This window comes from Catharus ustulatus, chromosome 8, assembly GCF_009819885.2.
Source record: "Catharus ustulatus isolate bCatUst1 chromosome 8, bCatUst1.pri.v2, whole genome shotgun sequence".
In the NCBI taxonomy this organism is placed as follows: domain Eukaryota; kingdom Metazoa; phylum Chordata; class Aves; order Passeriformes; family Turdidae; genus Catharus; species Catharus ustulatus.
The window spans coordinates 32,655,457-32,673,759 of record NC_046228.1 but is presented as its reverse complement, the minus strand read 5'-3'; the positions used below and the strand labels follow the sequence as shown (position 1 = coordinate 32,673,759).

At 45.5% G+C, this 18,303-nt stretch overlaps 1 protein-coding gene across 10 annotated transcripts in view; it reads left to right on the top strand.

Annotated features, from left to right (window-relative positions):
• The window catches only part of PCDH15 (protocadherin related 15), a 642,731-nt gene that overhangs the window by 310,688 nt on the left and 313,740 nt on the right, over positions 1-18,303 (top strand). The window contains exon 1 of one of the 10 annotated variants that reach the window (XR_004418556.1): positions 12,813-12,884. The exons of the other annotated variants lie outside the window; for them this stretch is intronic. The gene's annotated coding sequence lies outside the window, so the exon portion shown is untranslated. Of the gene's footprint in view, positions 1-12,812; positions 12,885-18,303 lie in introns of those variants that run through there. 10 annotated transcript variants of the gene reach the window in all.

The following is an 18,303-nucleotide window of genomic DNA, read 5'->3' as shown; positions in this document are numbered from 1 at the left end:
CATATGTAACTTACAACTGTAAGAGTTTCTTGCTGCTTTTAAATAAATGAAAATATTTCCTCCCTCTCCCCAAGAATGTGTACCCATTTAGAAACAGAGTCTTCTATAATGAATGGATGTATGTTCACACTGCCTTTATATTTCTTATTTCTATTGTGTTGTACTCAGCAGGATGTTCAGTTCCTAATATTCTGGTTTAGAATTAACACAGTTCTGTTGCACTGAGTATAAATGTATAAATCACAAAATGAAGTGCTATTCTCCCTTGAAAATAATAATTTGGTATAGCTCTAACGCTCCCCCTTCATAATTAAATTTCCCTTGAGGAGTCAAAAGGTGATGTGACATTTTAGCCCATAGGTTGAGAGAGAAGATTTAGAATTTAAGATGTCAATTTTAACTCTGCTTCTGAATGTCAAACAATGGAAGATTTTTTTGTTTGTTTGTTATTTGTTATTTATTATATTTTTAGGGCCTTGACAGCTTAGAGAAATGGACAGAGAAAATATGTTTGAAACTCAACAAGGGAAATGCAGGTCCTGCACCTGGGCAGGAACAGCCTCAGGCACCAGCACAGGGTGGGGGGGTCCCTGCTGGAGCAGCTCTGTGGGGAAGGACCTGGGGGACACCGAGCTGTCCCTGAGGCAGCAGAGTGTCCTGGGGGTGCTGGGGGACACCGAGCTGTCCCTGAGGCAGCAGAGTGTCCTGGGGGTGCTGGGGGACACCGAGCTGTCCCTGAGGCAGCAGAGTGTCCTGGGGCCAAGGAGGCCAATGGGATCCTGGGCAGCAGGAAGAGCATTGGCAGCAGCTCAGGGAGGGATCCTGCCCCTGTGCCAGCCCTGCAGGCCCCTCTGCAGTGCTGTGTCCAGCTCTGGATCCTCAGCACAGCAGGGCCAGGGAGCTCCTGCAGCGGGGCCAGCGGAGGCTGCGGCGCTGAGGAAGGGCCTGGAGCATCTGGGTGCCCAGGAAAGGCTGAGGGAGCTGGGGCTGTTCAGGCTGGAGAGGAGCCCCAGCTGAGAGGGGCCCTCAGCCCTGGCTGTCCCTGTGTGCAGGGAGGGGCAGAGCAGGGCCCAGGCTCTGCTCCGGGGGCCCAGCAATGGCCCCAGAGCCACGGGCAGGGACTGAGCCCAGCAATTCCCCCTGCACAGGAGGCACAACTTCTTCCCTGGGCACTGCCCAGCCCTGAACAGATTGCCCACAGAGCCTCTGGGCTCTCCTCCCTGGGGCTGTTGCAGAGCTGTGTGCACACAATGCTGTGCCCTGTGCTCTGGGATGGCCCTGCTGGAGCAGGGAGGGGACACCAGGTGCCCACCGAGCTCCCTGCAGCCTCAGCCAACCTGAGATCCTATGATTATCCAATACAATGCAAACAAAATCTCAATACTTGTCCATTAGTGAGCTGCTGTCTCATTACACAAAGATTGCTACCAGCCTGATACTTGAGATCTGTTAGAATTATCACCGAGAATGCAAAATGGTCCCAGTGATTCCCACTTGGAGCCTTTTGAATACCATTTGTTATTATTGTTAATCTGCTGCCAGACACCACAGAGCAGCCCAGGAATGGGCAGGATCATCAGTATTCCCGTGCCGTGGGCTGGTTTTGCTGTTCTGTGTTTGATGTTGGCCTGCTCATGTCATGGCCATTGTAGATAGAAAAATTCCCTTTGTTTGAGCTGCTTTTTGAGGGCATTACAGTGATCACTGCTGAGCCCCAGGCTGACTTTACTCCAAGGTTAATCTTAGGTTTAGCCGGGGCAAATACTCAGGAGTGGTTTTGCATAGGTACTAGGGCCTGCCAGCCTTCCCATCACTATCCATTAGGAATCCCTGCATTCCTTTAGGAATGCAGTGCTTGGTATCTGCTTTTCAGCCTTGGTTCACCTTGTGCTCAGGGCATGGTCTACTCATGTTACTCCTTACTCTCCTGTTTTGTTTTTTGTTTTTAATTTGGAGACCAAGGAAGTGGGACAAGAGGAATTCAGAGTCAGCTAGACTGTAAGCATTACTTCTTTTATTCCAGGATCTCATCTGATCCAGCCTGGCTCAGTAGAGGGGAATGAAGTGTAAAGTTAACTCTAGGTTAAAGCTGGGTCTCCTACCAGCAGCCAAAACTCTGTGACAAAACATCCAGACTCAGTGCTGCAAAAAGGGATGTGGGATCCCTTATCTCCCTCAGTAAAATACATGGCTGCTTCCAAATGCTGGCACACCTGAGGCAGGAATTCAGTCTCCATGGTACTTCTGCCCAATGAATGTGAATCCCAAGAGGTGGAAGTGCACCAGCAGTGAAATAGGTGAGAATAGCATGCCTTGAAGGATAGGGGATATCTGCCTGTGAAAAAAACATGCATCTAGCTGAAGGTTAAGTTTGGAAATTCTGAAAGTTTGGGGAAGGCTGATTATTGCAGATCATATTGGGGAGTAGTCGTGGAGGGGTAAGGAGAAAAATGCCAGAGGGGAGAAGTGGAATTCTGGATGTGAGCACTGTGACCTTAGGAGCTGGAAGAATTCCCCAGGAGCCCTTCAAAACAGCTACTGAGGGGACAGAGAGAGCAAGGTGGGAGCAGAAGAAGTGGATCATCCAAGTATGTGAGGAGAAAACAGCACAGAAGAAGAGGAAAGGGTCCCAATGAGGTGCTCCAGAAGCAGCTGGAGGAAAAGGGAATGGTAGGAACTGAGGTAGGCACAGAGGAAATAAAGGCAAGAGCTGGGAAGCTGGGGGATGGCAAGGAAGGATAAACATCATTGCATCAGATGCATCATTGAATTTTAGAACTAGCTGAAGGTTTAGTGAAGATATAAATAAAATGGAGAATGAAGAATTTACAAGATGGGGAAGTACCAGGAGAGTTGGGAAGAAAGGGGAGAATAAGGATAAAAAATGATTAAGCTTAAAGGAAGAAAGCTATTTAGATCAAGACAAATTACACAGGCATAATAAACATTTAGCAGAAAGAGAAAAAAAAAGGAATTTTGAGATCTGGACCATGTTTTGAGTTATATTTTCACAACAAAATATAAATATGAATTCAAAAACAATGTATTACTAAAGCGTTCTCTGTGTATCCACTTGGATTTGGCAATTACAGCAGAAGAGTGCTGGAGAGGTTTCAAGAGGGCTCTGTAGTGGTTCTGCAAGTAGAAGTGGCTTCTGACATGTGGTGATATCAGAGACAGCAAAAATAAGGGCACAGGGATGATGGAAATTGCCAGGGGATCACAGGTTTCTTCCTTGTTTTTGTTGTCCCACCTGGAAGAGCCTGGCAAGAATAATTCTGAACAGTTACTCTGTTGGCACAACCTGTGTGAGGGTTGAAGGTATGGAGGTTTCAGGTAGAAAATGGCCAAAGTATGAGGAGAACCCACTTTCCTCTTATTCTAGCAGAAACATGGAGACCTGGATACCTGGAGACAGCCTAACTCTTGCTTGGTTCATCCAAACACCGATGGGGCTCGCTGCTGTGCTTTTCTCTGGAGGCGTTTCATCCAGCTCTGGAATATTCCAGTACAAAAATTAGAAATGTGTGAGAAAGCAATGGAGATGGAAAAGGGATAAGGGGGTTATCTGCAAAAGATTTTAAACTGGAATGTTAATGACTTCAGTCTTTTCTGTACAATTCTCAAAGCCCCCTCAGGTTTGTCTGAAGTATTTTATCATATTTCCTGTAAGACCAGAATCAACATAAAGATGAATTTGGGGAATACGTAAAGGTATTTTTAATCCACCTTTGTTCTTTTCAATATGCTTTAAACATGTTTCCATTAGCCTTCCCACTAGTGCACAGTGTTCCTACTTCTGAGAGCTGCTTGACCCTTGCTCAAAGTCTATCACATAATGACTTAGAAATGACTCCAGGAGGCGAAGGTGAAGGCAATTGAGGGCTTCCAATCTTCCTTCCTCAGCTGGATAAGAAATGCGAAGGAAAATATGTTAAATACACATTGTACATTTTCCTCGCTGCCCCACGTTTATCCAATCAAGAATTTTCCAACAGTGAATAAGTATGAGCTATACAGAGCATTTTAAGAAGCAAAATCTGAAGCTTTAGGAAAGAGGCAGGGAAACTGGAAATCCAGTGCTCTGGGATTTGCCATGGGCACTGTGGAGAAGCCAGGAACCTTCCTGAATCCTTCCTGCTCCTCCTGACTCCAGGCAATCTGCTCCAGCCACGTGTCCAATAAGCTCCTTGGCACTAGAAAGGTAATTATTGGCTCCCTGATCACCTTTGTACAAGACTCAGCGTTGTGAAAAACAGCAGCACTGTTGTTGTGTTGGACTGATGGTAAAGTCTCTGTTGGAATTTAATTCCTGAGCGTCTTAGGAGAAGCTCAGAACTGCACAACTGTGAACACCTGATCATATTTTAGGACTCTCATACTAAATACTCACATTCACTCAGAGAATAAAAGGGAAATAATGCAATAATAGGATTCTTAAGGCTGGAAAAGACCTGTAAAGTCTTCAGGTCCAACCATCAACCACCGTGTTCACCACTAAACTATGTCCTCAGGTGGCACATCCACATGATCCTTGGAAACTTTCAGGGATAGGGAGTTCATCCCTGCCCTGGGCAGCCTGTTTCTGTGGTCCAAAGGCCTCCTTTGGATCCTTTGATCCAAAGGAGCTCCAAAAGAGCAGCCTCAAGCTGTGCCAGTTGGTGCTTTTTTGCAAGACTTATGAAAGTGCATTGAAATTCACTTTTATCAAGAACTGCGAAAAAGAGGGTTTGGAGCACGGTGGGGAATTCTTCTCTCCTGCAGGTTCTCCTGTGAGGTTGTGGCTGATCCATCCCTGGAAGGGTCCAAGGCTGGGTTGGATGGGTCTTGAAGCTACCTGGGACAGTGGGAGGTGTCCCTGCCGTGGCAGGGAGTGGCACTGGATGGGCTTTGAGGTCCCTTCCAACCCAAACCATCCTGGGACTCCATGATTCTGTGACAGCTGTGTCTGATGGGCTGTTTGCATGGGCTGTGTGGGATTTGAGTTGAATAACAGAGTACTTCTTTGCCATTGTCTTTAAATTGGAAGCTCTCAGTGTTAATTTAAGACTTCTCTGTCTCCAGAGGGACTTGGAGAGGAGGAAGAACTGGACAATGCTCTCAGGGATGCACAGGGTGGGATTGCTGGGGTGCCTGTGCAGGGCCAAGGGTTAGACTTAATGATCCCTGCAGGTCCCTTCCAGCTCAGGATATTTTGTGATTCCATGCACCAGAGAAGGTGTGGAGAAAGTCTGAAAGCTCAGTTCAAGTAAGAGAAAGGATCTCCCTGCCAAGTGATATCAGCCCTCAACTAGAGACACCAAGGAATCAAGAGGGCAAATACCCCTCTGAATCCATGGAAAGTCTTCATTTTGTGGTGAAAGACAACAGGATGAACTCAATTGTCTGTCTCCATCTTCCACAATGTTTCAAACCCTGCTATTCAGAGTGACAGTGCCCAGCATGCCTTGGAGATCAGTTATCTGAGGACACCAGGAAAGCAGAGGGGAGGGATTTGTGGCTGTGGGGTTGTTACTGACAACAATAACTGCGGGATCGTGATGTTATTTGGGGTGAGCACACTCAGTGTCAGGAGTGGGTGGTCTGGGAACTGACACACAGACAGGGATTAGTGCTTTTGGTTCATCTCCTCTGATACCTTGGGTGCAGATAGCAATGATTCATGGACAATTCCTTTTTTTTTTCCTCCCAAAAGATGGCTCGGAAAGAAAAAAAATTCTCTTTTCTTAGCAGTAGGGTTTAGGACCTGGGGAACTGTACGGATTTCCTTCTCTAATCTGTGGGAATTAGCCCTGACTGACAGGGAGACAGCATGCAGTTGACTTACAGTCCTCAGCTCACTTGCAGCTCTGTAGAATTCCAGGAATAAAGCTCTTCTTGTTCCAAGTGGAACTCCTATGAGGATCCATCCAGAAGGGTCAATGACGGAACAGAGGCTGCCATTGTGTCCTGGGGGAGAATCCATGCAGGTTGGAGAGCAAAAAGTGCTTTTTTGGGGGTAAACTTTCAGTGTGTGATAACTCCTGATGGGGGCTGTGGGGTGTGAAAAGAATAATAATATAAACCATAATAATATAAACCATAGGAGTTCTGCTAAAAGGAAATTCAGTGGATTGTTGTACTGTGCGGGACTGGATGTGTCATGCTGTGGTGCTTTAAAGCATCACCTCCAAAGAGAGCCTTCTGCCTTTCCAAAAATTTAATTGTGAGCAATAAACCATTAAAGAATTGCCATTTGAAGAGTAAAATTCCAGGTAGTGAAAAGCAGATAATCATCTGAATGCCTTGAATGTGCTGTTGGAAAGTGAGCAGTGTGGGAAAAGGTACCAGAGAGAGAAACAAAAATATTGAAAAGCCCTGGTGCAGTGTTTGGTTTATTGCTGGAGCAGTTAGGGAAATCTCCCAGACAGGATTAGAGCTCTTCCAAAATTATTGGATGAGGAGATATCAAATCTCTCATAAGAATATTTGGATTTAAAATACCCCTTTGCTCCAAAGAGCATTTCATTTTGTGTGGTGCCTTTCTCTGCCCTTTCATTGCTGAAGGATGAGCAAATAATTGAAGTGGGGTTTGTGTATTTCCCCTGCTGCCTCTGCCAGCTCACCTGGGGAGAAAGAGGCAGGATACAACTCCAAACAAGCTGGGTTCAAGCAGGGCAGGAATAAAATGTTCTTTATCTGCAGCTCAGCCGGTGACGTCCTCGTTGCTGTAGTAGGGAGCGAAGCCAGGCCACGGCCGTGGAGCTGTTGGGCTCCTGCCTTGCTGAGCAGTTCTTCACTTTAAAAACTCTTTTAAAGGCTGATATTATTTCACCTGCTTTTGGACAGTACCTGCAAGACAGAGGCACCTGAACTCTGTCTCTGGGACCAGGCTGTGGCATTTGGATGTGACAGTGGGGTGGCACTGCTCTGTCACCCAGGACAGCTCTCATAGCCTCTGCATCCAGAGGGAGAAAGGGAAAACTACAATTCCCATGTTTTGTATGACTGTGACTTCACTAGTTTCTTGTGCTTGAAGTGCTTGTTTAGGGTTCCAACCTTGGATGGGTTTAAAATGGTGGAAAGGGGTTGGGAGCTGCTATTTTATAGCACCAAGTAAAATGTACCCACTTACCAGGCTCTTTCTAATATATACGAGTGTGTATATATATATACCGATGTGTATTTTTTATATTTGTATTTATACGTGTGTGTGTGTATTTGCTATATGTGTTACATTCCTCTGCCCCTTTCCAAACATTAAGTGAACTTTTACAACCCTGCTGCATCTTTTGGGGTCCCTGGATCCTCACCCAGCGGCTCCCACTGGGACATGCTGGCCCTGCAATAACCAGGCAGCCTCAGTATTCCCCCCATGCTTTCCTGGGCACCCTGCTCAGCTCCAGAGCCTCTTGCCTGTGCCACATCCTGTACTGTAAACATGACACATGCCACACACGGTGACACTGGGCAGGGGGAGCACCAGGTGACATCCTCTCCGTCAGAGCTGGTGAGAGCTCTGTGCCCACCCACAGAGTGGGGCTTTAGAGATAGATTTTTATCCTCTTTCTTTCAAGGGTTAAGCAGAGCTCACATTTTCTGTGTCTAGCATGGCAGCAGAAGGGGGATTCTGTCCCAGTACTTTCCCTGCATTTTTTATGGACCAGTCCATGGAGCAGTTATCTCATAATCTGGCTTTGCAGCTCAGTATAACCTGCTTTGCTGGCAGGGACTCAGCAGCCAGGTGAGGAGTGGCTCTCCCAAAACTCTTCCTGTCCTGATGCTTGAAGTGTTTTCCTGCCAAACAGAAGTGCTATGGGCTCATTTCCTTCTCGTCCTGAGGGGCTGGAGCTCGGATTCATTTCCCATGTGGAGGATGAGGGGCACCTCCATACCTGCTCCAGCTGAGTGAGTGTTTGTAGAAAGCTGGAGTAATAATTCCGTGGAGGGCTTGGGATGTGGGACTGAGGCCATGGGAGGTGAAGTATGAGGAAGCCTATTTATACATCTTAGCCCCTGGATTTCACCTGGCTTAAGGTGTGAAATGTGGTTCTCAGCCCAGTGGCACCAAGTTCTGCCTGTGCATAGAGTCAGAGCTGGGAAATGAGGAGGCAAAACTGCAGCAGCACCCGTGGCCTGCCAGCAGCACAGAGCTTCCCTGTGAGAGAGGAGCATTTCCAGTCTGGGATCTGATTTAGGCACTGAGAATTGCATGTACTTCCCTGAAATCTTGTTTCAGCTCAGGGCTGCTAGGCTGACCACACTCTGCAGTGTGGCACTGAGAGCTTTTCCCCCTGCACTGCCCCAAAGCTCCCCAAAGCTGGGACAGAGCCCCTGGGAGCACCTTGTCCAATAGCCCAGTCTGTGCAAAGTCCCGCGCTCCACCCCGTGCTTGGAGTCCTTGCCCTGCTGTTTTTGTGCAGGTATTTTCAGGACCTGCCCCAAAAGTGCTTCTGGCATATCCAGCATCACATCCAAGGGCAGGAAAGGGCAGGATTGGATCCAAAATGTTGTGTTTGCAGTGAGAATTCCAGGTTACACCATCATTAGCTGCCCTGTGCTTTGGATGAGAAGTTACAGTGCAGGTTCCATCCACTTAAACCTCCTGCTTCTTTAAATAGGTGTCCTTGGCCAGCTTTTCTCACTCTGTTAATCCCAGCACAGATGAACTGGCATGAATAGAAATGTTTATGGCAGCTGCATATGGAATATATCTGATTGTTGCATACAGGCAGAGCTCTGGGCTTGTCATTTGATGCTCTATAAACTATAAAGAGCCTCGGATAATCTTTCTGAAAGGAGCTGTGTAAATGCAGATATAATTAGTGCTTTTTTTTTTTTTGGAAATAGATATCTCTTAATAAAGCGCGGGAGAACAGAATAGCCATTTCCTGTGATTTTCATTCACATTATATTTATAGTGCTGCAGAACAAATGAGCCATTGGAAAGGCAGAGAAATGAATGCTGTGGATGAACTTGCCTTGAGAGGAGTTTGTGATCAAATTATGAATCTAACAAACTACAGTAAGCCAATTACTGCTCCTCCCAGATTTGTGAGCAGGCTCAGTGGGATTTGGTGTAATCCCTCCCTGTGAACAGATGGGCAGATTGTAGGGCTCTGCCTAGACTTCCAGAGAGCTGGGATCGTCTTTCTTTACCCCCTTTGCCTCTCAATGACAAAAATACTCAAAAAAGGATGCACAGAATTAGTGAGGATGTTTCTGACGTGCCTCTGTGAAAATTGTCTTTAATTTTTTACCATCTTCTCCTCCCCAGAAGGTTTTTTCCCATGCCCAGGGGCACATTGTGATGTAGGCTGTAGTTAAGAGGTGGTCAGCATTTTACTGTGAGCTCTTGTTTGCAGGGAATTACAGAACACCCCAATCTTCTCCTCCAAGGTCAAAACAACTGAATAACGGGAAATAAACCAGGAATAATTATTAGTCCTCCCTGAAATCAGTTTGATCACAGTCACTGAGTTGCCATCTGCATTTTTGGCCTTCTAGAGCTGCAAACTTTCTGCTTTTTCAGGAGGAAAACAAAAATGTTGCATCAGATGGGAGATGAAAACACTCTGTATTTTGTCTACTGCAATTATAAGAGCTTCCCTGTGCTCCTTGTGTTGCTCCTTACACAAACAAGACACCTATACAGCAGAAAGCTGCCAGTACTGTCCTTTGCCTCAACTAAACTACACAAAATATTGAAACCATTAAGATTTTTAACTTTATTGCACAGCTGTAGTCTTGCTTTTAACTGGAAATGCATGCTGGTAACTTCTAGACTCAATCCATTGTTTGTTTCCTAAGCAGTAACTACAACTTCTCAAATCAATTTAGCAACTACTCAGTGAGGAAAGAAATTGCTGTAAAATGTACTGAAATAAATTCATTGGTCCCACCAAGGCTGAGCAGTGCCAGTTTTGGGTTCAGACCAGGTTCTCCAGGGTTTCGTTCAGAAAAAAATGTGAGGGTGGAGACTTCAAAGCCCCTGCTGCACCCCTTACCTGTCCTTGAGAGGAAATGTTATACCTTATTATCCTTATTGATTGCTTCAGCTTATGAATCATGGAATATCCTGAGCTGGGAGGGACCCACAGGGATCATCCAGTCCAGCTCCTGGCTTTGCCCAGGACGCCCCAACAATCCCACCCTGTGTATCCCTGGCATCCCCGGAGCTCTGGCAGCCCCAGGCTGTGCCCATTCCTTGGGGAGCCTGTTCAGTGTCCCAGCACATTTTTCCTAAAGGAAAAGCTCTCATATATTGTGTTTCCTCCTGCCACATCTGAGTCCTGTCATTCAACCAGTTTTTGAGTTCACCCATTTTTCACTTGTCTGCCCCTTCAGACCATACTGTTCTCACTTGGATACAAAAATATTGTGGGAGACAGTCCTGAAAGTCTGGGAAAGTCAAGGGAAATTATAACTGCTATGTCCTCATCCACGTTCCATCTCTTTATTATTTCTGTCACTGTATTCTAGACAGGTTGGTCAGGCATGATTTAGCTTTGGTAAATCCAGACTGACTGATCCCATTCACCTTCTTCTCCTCTGCATGCCCAGAGATGTGTTTTGCGAGGACAAGCTCCACAATTACCGAAGATCTCAATGTCATCCAAGGTGTTTAAAAGGGTTGGAAGATGAGAAGGAACTTTATGCAAGTTTTAAAATACTGAAGAACCGGTTCTATCAAGACATAAGAGAATCAGAGTTCTGTGGTAGGTCAGTTGGGTTGCATTCCTAGGACAGGTTGGAATTGGCAGGTGGGGATAATGCTGGTAAATAACACACAGGGCTCTAACAGGACCTTGGCCCCTGCTTTTTACAAAAACAGAATTTATTTCCCAGGCATTCTCTCCCCAAGTGCAGAAAAATGCACCTGAATCTGGCAGAAGTGGAATTTAGCCTTCCCTGTGCTGCACTCTGTGCAAATGCATCCCAAGGAGAGTTCAGCTCATCCGCTGATTGCCAGGAAAATCCTCTGTGAGATGCTGGCCCTGGCTGTGTTTGGGTTGGACTCGCTGGGAGATGCAGGATGCTCAGGGAAGAGAAGGGAACTAATGAGCACCTTTGCTGTCAATCACTGGTACTCCTGGCAGAGCCTCATGCTTCCAGAGTAACTCCCTTCTGCCAAGCACTCCCTGATCGGAGCCCACAAGGTGAATTAGTTCCTTTTGATGATGTTCTGAGGGAATGTGAAGGTACCAACAATAACATTCTTCGAGCATATCAAATATTTAATGCACATGTCTGGGAGCAAGAAGTCTTTTCTCTCCTTCAGAGGCAGCTTCTCCTGGATTGTCCTTTCTGCCTGTAGGAATTCTTCAATCCTGGGGGACAAATCTTGCCTTGAAGATCTCGTACTGTTGATTTCATGAGAGCTGGCTTTAGTGTTTTTGGAGCAAGTGAGGAGTGAAAACTGTAACAAAAATACAGGTCTGTGTGAGGGACAGGTGGATCTCGCAGGAGAGGTAAATCTTATTAATAAATGGTAGAACAAACTAAATATAGCACAGAGCCATGCCAGGAAAGAGGAATTACTCTGGGTCTTACTATGGATATTAGATTTTAAATTTTATTTTCGTTGGTTTTGGTGCTCGGGTATAAACAATATTCCAGGTCACATAACACAAAAATAATGCTCATTTTGATTGTTTTAATTTTATGAGGTTTTTAGAAAGATGGTGAGGTTTTAAGTCATAGTGCTAAGTGGGGCTTGTGGGTGAGAAGCAGTAGCATTAGGAAGGTTTGCAACAACCTCGTGTCTTTATTTTTTGAAGAACTGAGGAGAATTTTAGTCCCAGTGGAGGTTTTCAAGAACTGGAATGCTCTAGTGTTGTAGTGGTTACATGACCGTATAAAACCTTGTGTTATGAGCTCCCCTTTAGTCTCACCATGTGCCCCCACAAAAAAAACCCCAAAAACCCCCCAAAAAACCAAAACAAAATAAAACCTCAAAACAACAACAACAATAAAAAACAACACGCACAAAACCCCCAAACCAGAACAAAAAAATAAACAAACAAAAAAAAACAACATGCAAAAAAAAAACCAAACAACTAAACCTGTTTTTGAATAAAAAATTAGCTGGTTTTTGGTTTTGTTTTTGTAATAGGGACAACAATGCCAACAACACAATAGGAAATTGAAACTAACAGAGGGGAAATTAGGCTAGATATTGGGAAGTTTTTCCTTGGGAGGGTGGTGGGGCCCTGGCACAGGGTGCCCAGAGAAGCTGTGGCTGCCCCTGGATCCCTCGAAGTGTCCAAGGCCAGGCTGGATGGGGCTTGGAACACCCGGGGACAGTGGAAGGTGTGGAAGGGGGTGGAACTGGCTGGGCTTTAAGGTCCCTTCCAGCCCAAACCATGACTCTCTGATTTAAATAAGCTCCATTAGATGCCTGGGTGGTCTCCCACGAGTTGCACGGCGTGTCCGTGAAGTTCCAAGGAATTGCAAACGGGAGTTTCAGGGAATGCTGTTTAAATCCCGCCAAGGTGAGTAAAAGCCCGAGCTCTTTTCCAGACCCTGCCTGAGGCACCCGTATCCCGGGGGAAGGCAGAGACTGAAGCAGCAGCATCGCTGTGGCGAGCCGGGCTCCAGCGGGAGGGATTCCTGCTGTCCTGGCAGTGATCTCCCGAAGGCAGATCCCGGCAGCGGGCTGCGGGGAGAGGGACGGGGAGCGCCTCGGGGGGCACCAGCGCTGGCCAGCTCTGCAGGGAGCCCAGAGGGGAAGAGAAAAGGAGAGGGGCAGAGCAGGGGGCGCTGGGAGGCCGGGCTGGCAGCGGGGGAGTGCCCGGCGCCGGTAAGGGGCAGGCGCATCCCTGCCCATCGCTGCACCGGGAGCGGCCGGGATGCGGAGCCGCCGGTGGGGAACGGCCGGGCGCCTCCCGCGCTGACATGCCGAGGTATTTCTGTCCCCGTCCGTGCTCCCCCGCGGGTTGTTTGGTGGCAGTGGGTCGCGCTGGGCTCGCTGTTGCTCTGTTCCAGCTCGGGGGTTCTTGGCGAAGCAGAGCGGAGAGTGCCAGGGCTGCTCTCGCTCCTCTTGCTGCATCACCCAGCAAACTTTGAACTGCCAACTCAGGCTGGGGGGTCTCACGTTTGATTTCCTTTGGAATCCAGGTAAAAGTACGCCCAGGACTAATATTTTATTTACCTCTTTAGAAGAATCATGATGCCCTCTCTGCGTTAGGTTTGGAGTGGGGGAGGCAGTGGAAACCGCCGGGGTTTATTGTCTTTTGTCACACTGAGGTCTGGGTTTATTGTCCTTTGTCACACCGAGGTCTGTGTCTTTCCACCAGCGTGGTTTCCCTGCAGTGAGAGAGGAGAGATTTGAGCACTCGCTTTCCAGTTTGGGTTGGAAATTCATGTTGTGGAGGTCCCACAGCTCCGCTCCCCTTCCCCAGAGGAACTCCTCTGCAGCACTGCCATGCCCAGCAGCATTCTGCCTGGGCTTTGCAGTTTTTAGAGTTGAGGATTAGGAAACTTAAGGGCTTGCACCTGGCTAATTTCGTGATAAGCCTCCACACTCAGTAGTAAGTGCTCTGTTACTACTTTCTGTTAGTTTCTCTCCCCCTTTTCTCATACCAGACTTAACCCTAATTAAGAGAAAAAAAAAAAAACAAACTTCTTTTAATCATACCTTAAATTCCTTCATATTTAACTCTTCTTACAGCATACTTTTGTTTTTTTTTTTTTTTTCCTTTGGTTTGGGTTTTTTTTGGGTTTCTTGGTTGCTTTTTGAGTTTTGGGTTTGTTTGTGGGGTTTTTTTTTTTTACTCATTCCTTGTCTGTTAATTTGGTATTATTTTGGTAATAACTGTTCATGGAATCCTGCATTTTCCTTGCCTAGTGTTGGTTGCCATGCTGCCACTACTTAAGGTATTTTTTTTAAAAGAGGAGTTTTAGTGATTACTGCATCCCATTTGATCTGGAGAACTGTAACCAAATGCAAACAAGTGAACTGCAAAGTAGCAAAGTTGATGTAGCATTTGAAGGCAGAGGGGAGGTGTGTGTTTGTATTTCTCACTCTAAGGGACATGGTGTTTAAGGTGCTGTGTTGTCACACGAGTATAACATTCCCTGTGGAAGGGTAACCCCAAGTCCACGTTTCCTTCCTTCCCCTCAAGCCAGCTGATTGGTGGGGCTGGGAAGCTGATATTACAGGAGATAGAATAAATAATTAATAATATTAATAGCCTGGACTTTCACACGGTGGAGTCTTGCTTTGGAGAGTTGGAGACTTTGCCTGTGAATTCTCAGTGTCTCTTATCAGAATTTCGGTGTTGCTTTGGGGTTTTCTTTGCCAGGGGAGGCAGCAGGACGGTGAGCCAGGGGGTTATTTGATGCATTTTATCTGTCCTTGGGAGCACTCAGGTTTCAGGAACTTGATCCCTGTGGCTTGGCAGGTGCAGCCCTTAGAAATAAGAGTGGAATTCAAGGAGAGGATAGCTGTGCTCAATGATGAAGCCTCCACTCCCAGCTCTTGTCTGGAGCTCCTGAGGCAAGAAAGTTACTCCCAGGTGCTGTGTTTCACACCTTACCCTTGGAAGAGGGAATGTGCAGTCTGTGGAGAAGTTTGGGGCTCGATATCTTCTTTATGGTGTTCTACTCATGCTAAATCACTGCTTGAAATAATTGTATTGTCACCTTGTGTCATATTTGCTCAGGTGTAATGGCTCTGCCACAAAGGCAGTCGCCTGGAAAATTGTGCTGAGAAATTTTTAATGTTCCTTGGAAAGGGGAGGAGGCTTTAGAGCCTTTTTTTCCCCCTCCTATTACAAAAGTTTAGAATTTTTTTTTTTTCTCATTTTTCTTTTTATGAACATCCTGGTTTCCTGGTGTCTGAGATTGTCTGGTAATGTCTTTTTTTAGGAATAGGAGATGGGTCTCTATACTGAAGAAAACTTTCCTCACAACTACTTTCAAATAATGTGAAATGAATGAAATTTAAGCTCTATAGATGAAAAATAAAACTAAGTGGTTGTGCTGGATTCTGTTCATAGCTTGCTGTACAGCTAGATTGTTGTAAGGGTTAAAGGTATAAAGTGTGAATTAATTTCTTGTGTGCTGCAGGCAGTGGATGATGTCCAGTTTTAACGTGCTTTTTAAATTGTGGATTAGCTTTTTTGTGTGTGTGTTTCCATGAAAGGCTCTTATTCACAATCATCAGCTTTATTTAAAAAAAAAAAAAAAAAAAAAAAGGCAAATTTTCGCGAAGAGTGGACTTGTGAAGGGCACTTGTGAAGGGTGTAGTTTAATAGTACCAGTGAACTTTTGTGGCTGAGAGGTGGCAACACTGATGTTTGGAGCCACTTTTAGCACCACTGGTTCTGAGTTCATCATTTTAAATGTGCATTAGGAGCCTCAGGTTGGAAGGACCATCTGCATCTCCAGCTGTGGGGCTGGTACTGCAGCCTTAATGCCACATCTCCCCTGGTGTCATCACCGAGCCCTTCCAAAAACGGGGATGGGCTTGGGCTTTTCGTTTTTAGAATCCCAGAATGGTTTGGGTTGGAAGGGACCTTAAAGCCCATTCAGTCCCACCCCTGCCATGGGCAGGGATGCCTTCCACTGTCCCAGGGGCTCCAAGCCTCATCCAACCTGGCCTTGGACACTGCCAGGGATCCAGGGGCAGCCACAGGGAACAATTCCTTCCCAATATCCCATCCAAGCCTGGCCTCTGGCAGTGGGAAGCTGCTCCTCCTCGTCACTCAGATGCCTTTGTAAAAATGGAAGTTCTATCAGCCTGCTGGAATTAACTCACACTCCCTGCTCCTCCTCTGTGGTTTCCACTGGGTTCTTCACAGCATTCCAGGAAATGTCTTGCACTCCCTGAGTACCTGACCCTGAGTTGTGCCTTTCTGAATTTATCCTGATTCTGGTACTTCAGTCCTTCAGAGCCTCCAGTTATTTCTGGGTGCTATCAGTGGCCCCTCCTCCAAGTCCTGTATCCCTGCTGTGTCACATAGGATCAACCTATTCCTACCATCAGTGACACAGTTAGAATGAGATCGGTTCCAAGCCTGAATTTTAAGACCGTCTAATAATCACTTAAGTTTTCAGGACTTCTGCTGTTGTCTCCCCATGAGCCAGATGCTCACCTACCCCTAAATGCCTCTGCTGGTTGCAGCTTAACTCCTGTTTTCCCATGTGACACTGCTGAATACTCAGCTAAACCCCAGATTAATGGGATCTCCAGCATTGGGGGAATGTTATCTGATGAAGTAATCTCTTAGTCTCTCACAAGCTACCTTGTTCTGAATAATAAGAAATTTGTTCCTATTTCCCTGTGCTTTCATCTTTGTGTCTTTGGAAAGAAATTTGAAGAGGAGAGCACTTGGGTCTCTGTGTCACTGAAGGAAGTGGTGTAAACTTGGAGAGAATTCTTCTCTTAAGCATGAATAATTTATTCCAAGCTCTTTAATTGTCTGCAGTTAAAGGAAATGTTGGGGTGGAGTTAAATTTTGTGTGCTGTTTGTTTCCAAACTCTGGCTTTGACTTTAATAGTCCCTACAGCTTTTGTTCCTTTATGATGATTTCTTCTTTTATACCCTTGTGTTTCTTATTTTTTATTTCATTTCTTTTTTCATTTTAATTTCTTCACCATTCACTTCCTCCCTCTCCTCCCATGGTAAATACTAACACCCTTACTCAAAGCAAGGTCAAAAATTTCCTTTGTACTTACACTCTCTGGATCTGATGACCTTGGAGGTCTTTTCCAGCGGCAGTGATTTGGTGATTATTCTTCCCAAAATACACATCTCACTGCAGAGGAACCCACATTGTTCTTTTCATGATCCCTGCCTTTACAGACCACTCAAAAGTCCTTATAAAGTTCTCAAAACCAGGAAAATACTGCATCCTTGGAGAGCTTCCTGAGGTTCTGTTACACCAATTCCCCCTAGATTTTCTTTTAACTTCTTCATTATGTCTGGTTTTAAGCTTTTTAAAACTCCATAGGTTTTTGTGAGGTTTTTCCTGGAGGTAGTTCCCTGTTAACTGTGCACCCATACAAAATCCTTCATCTTGAGAGTCTTTCCCTCCTTCTTTTCTCTTTGGAATGTTTGTCACCTGGCATTTAAAGATTTCTGAGCCTCCTTCATTTTCAGATACTTGAGCTCCTCATTTCAGTTGATTTTTCTAGTTACTTCCCTTAATTTCTTTTTTTTCCCCAAACAAATGCTGATAACCCTTAATTACAACTCCTTTTTCTTTTGTTTTTCATCTTGTTTAATCAGCTGATTATCATTCAAATCCAGTTTATTTTCTGTCGGTGAATCCTCTCCAAACTGAGAATGAATTAACCTTATTTCTCCGAGATACAAAGGTTTCCTGCTGGATCAATCCTCTATGAGAGCACACAAATTAAGCTGCTATTTGTAATTTTTGTTCTTTGTATCTGGAAAATGAAATTCCCCAACAGTGGCCCGATTTCTAAAGAGTTCTTAATTCTTTTAAGGACACCACAGCTTCCCATGTGTTGCTTCCATTTTATGGCATTACTGCCCCCCAATGCAATTTGCCTGGATCAGCCCTTCCCAGAGTGATTTTGATCACAGCCAACACTGAAATTTAACATGGGGCTCTTTTCTGGCTCCCTGTCTCTGTCTCCAAGGAAAAATCCTTTGGGGAATCTTCTCTGCTCATGTCTGGAGAATGAATAAGATCAAGTTTGCTGGTTGCCCCAATGGTTCTGCCTTTCTGGCAGCTCTTTGAGAGAACAAAAAGGGAAAAATTCTGCCCCAGATTAGGGCAGACATGGAACAACATCGATATTTCCACCCTTCCACCAACTATGGCTCCCACAAAACTGAATAACCAGAGTTTATTTCATCTGGGGAGCACAAGGGGTGTGGATTTGTTTGCTCTGTCCTGATGGAGCACAAGCTTTCCTCAGAAAACATTCCTTCAAATACTGCTGCTCTGCTCCCTCTGTAGAGAAGATATTTTATATTTTATTTCCTCCAGTGTAAGGCAGTCCCAAGTTCATGCACACATAGATACAAACTGTTGGTTTGATGGAGGGAAAGAGAGTTGGAAAGTTCCAGTGCAAAAATCTCTGCCGAAATCCAGGCTTTTAAGAAAACTTGTATCACAATATCCAGAAATAATTGTGAACTCTATCAAAGCACAAAATGTCTACTTAAATTTTATAATGGTTTTTATTATCACACCCACTTTTCATAAAGTGAAATTCTGCAGTGACTTTTCCTCTTGAAACTGTTCAATCTCTGGGATATCACCAGAGCTTTGGATTTGAAATTCTGTAGTGGCTCTTCCTCCTGGAACTGTTTTGTCTCTGGGATATCACCAGAGCTTTGGATT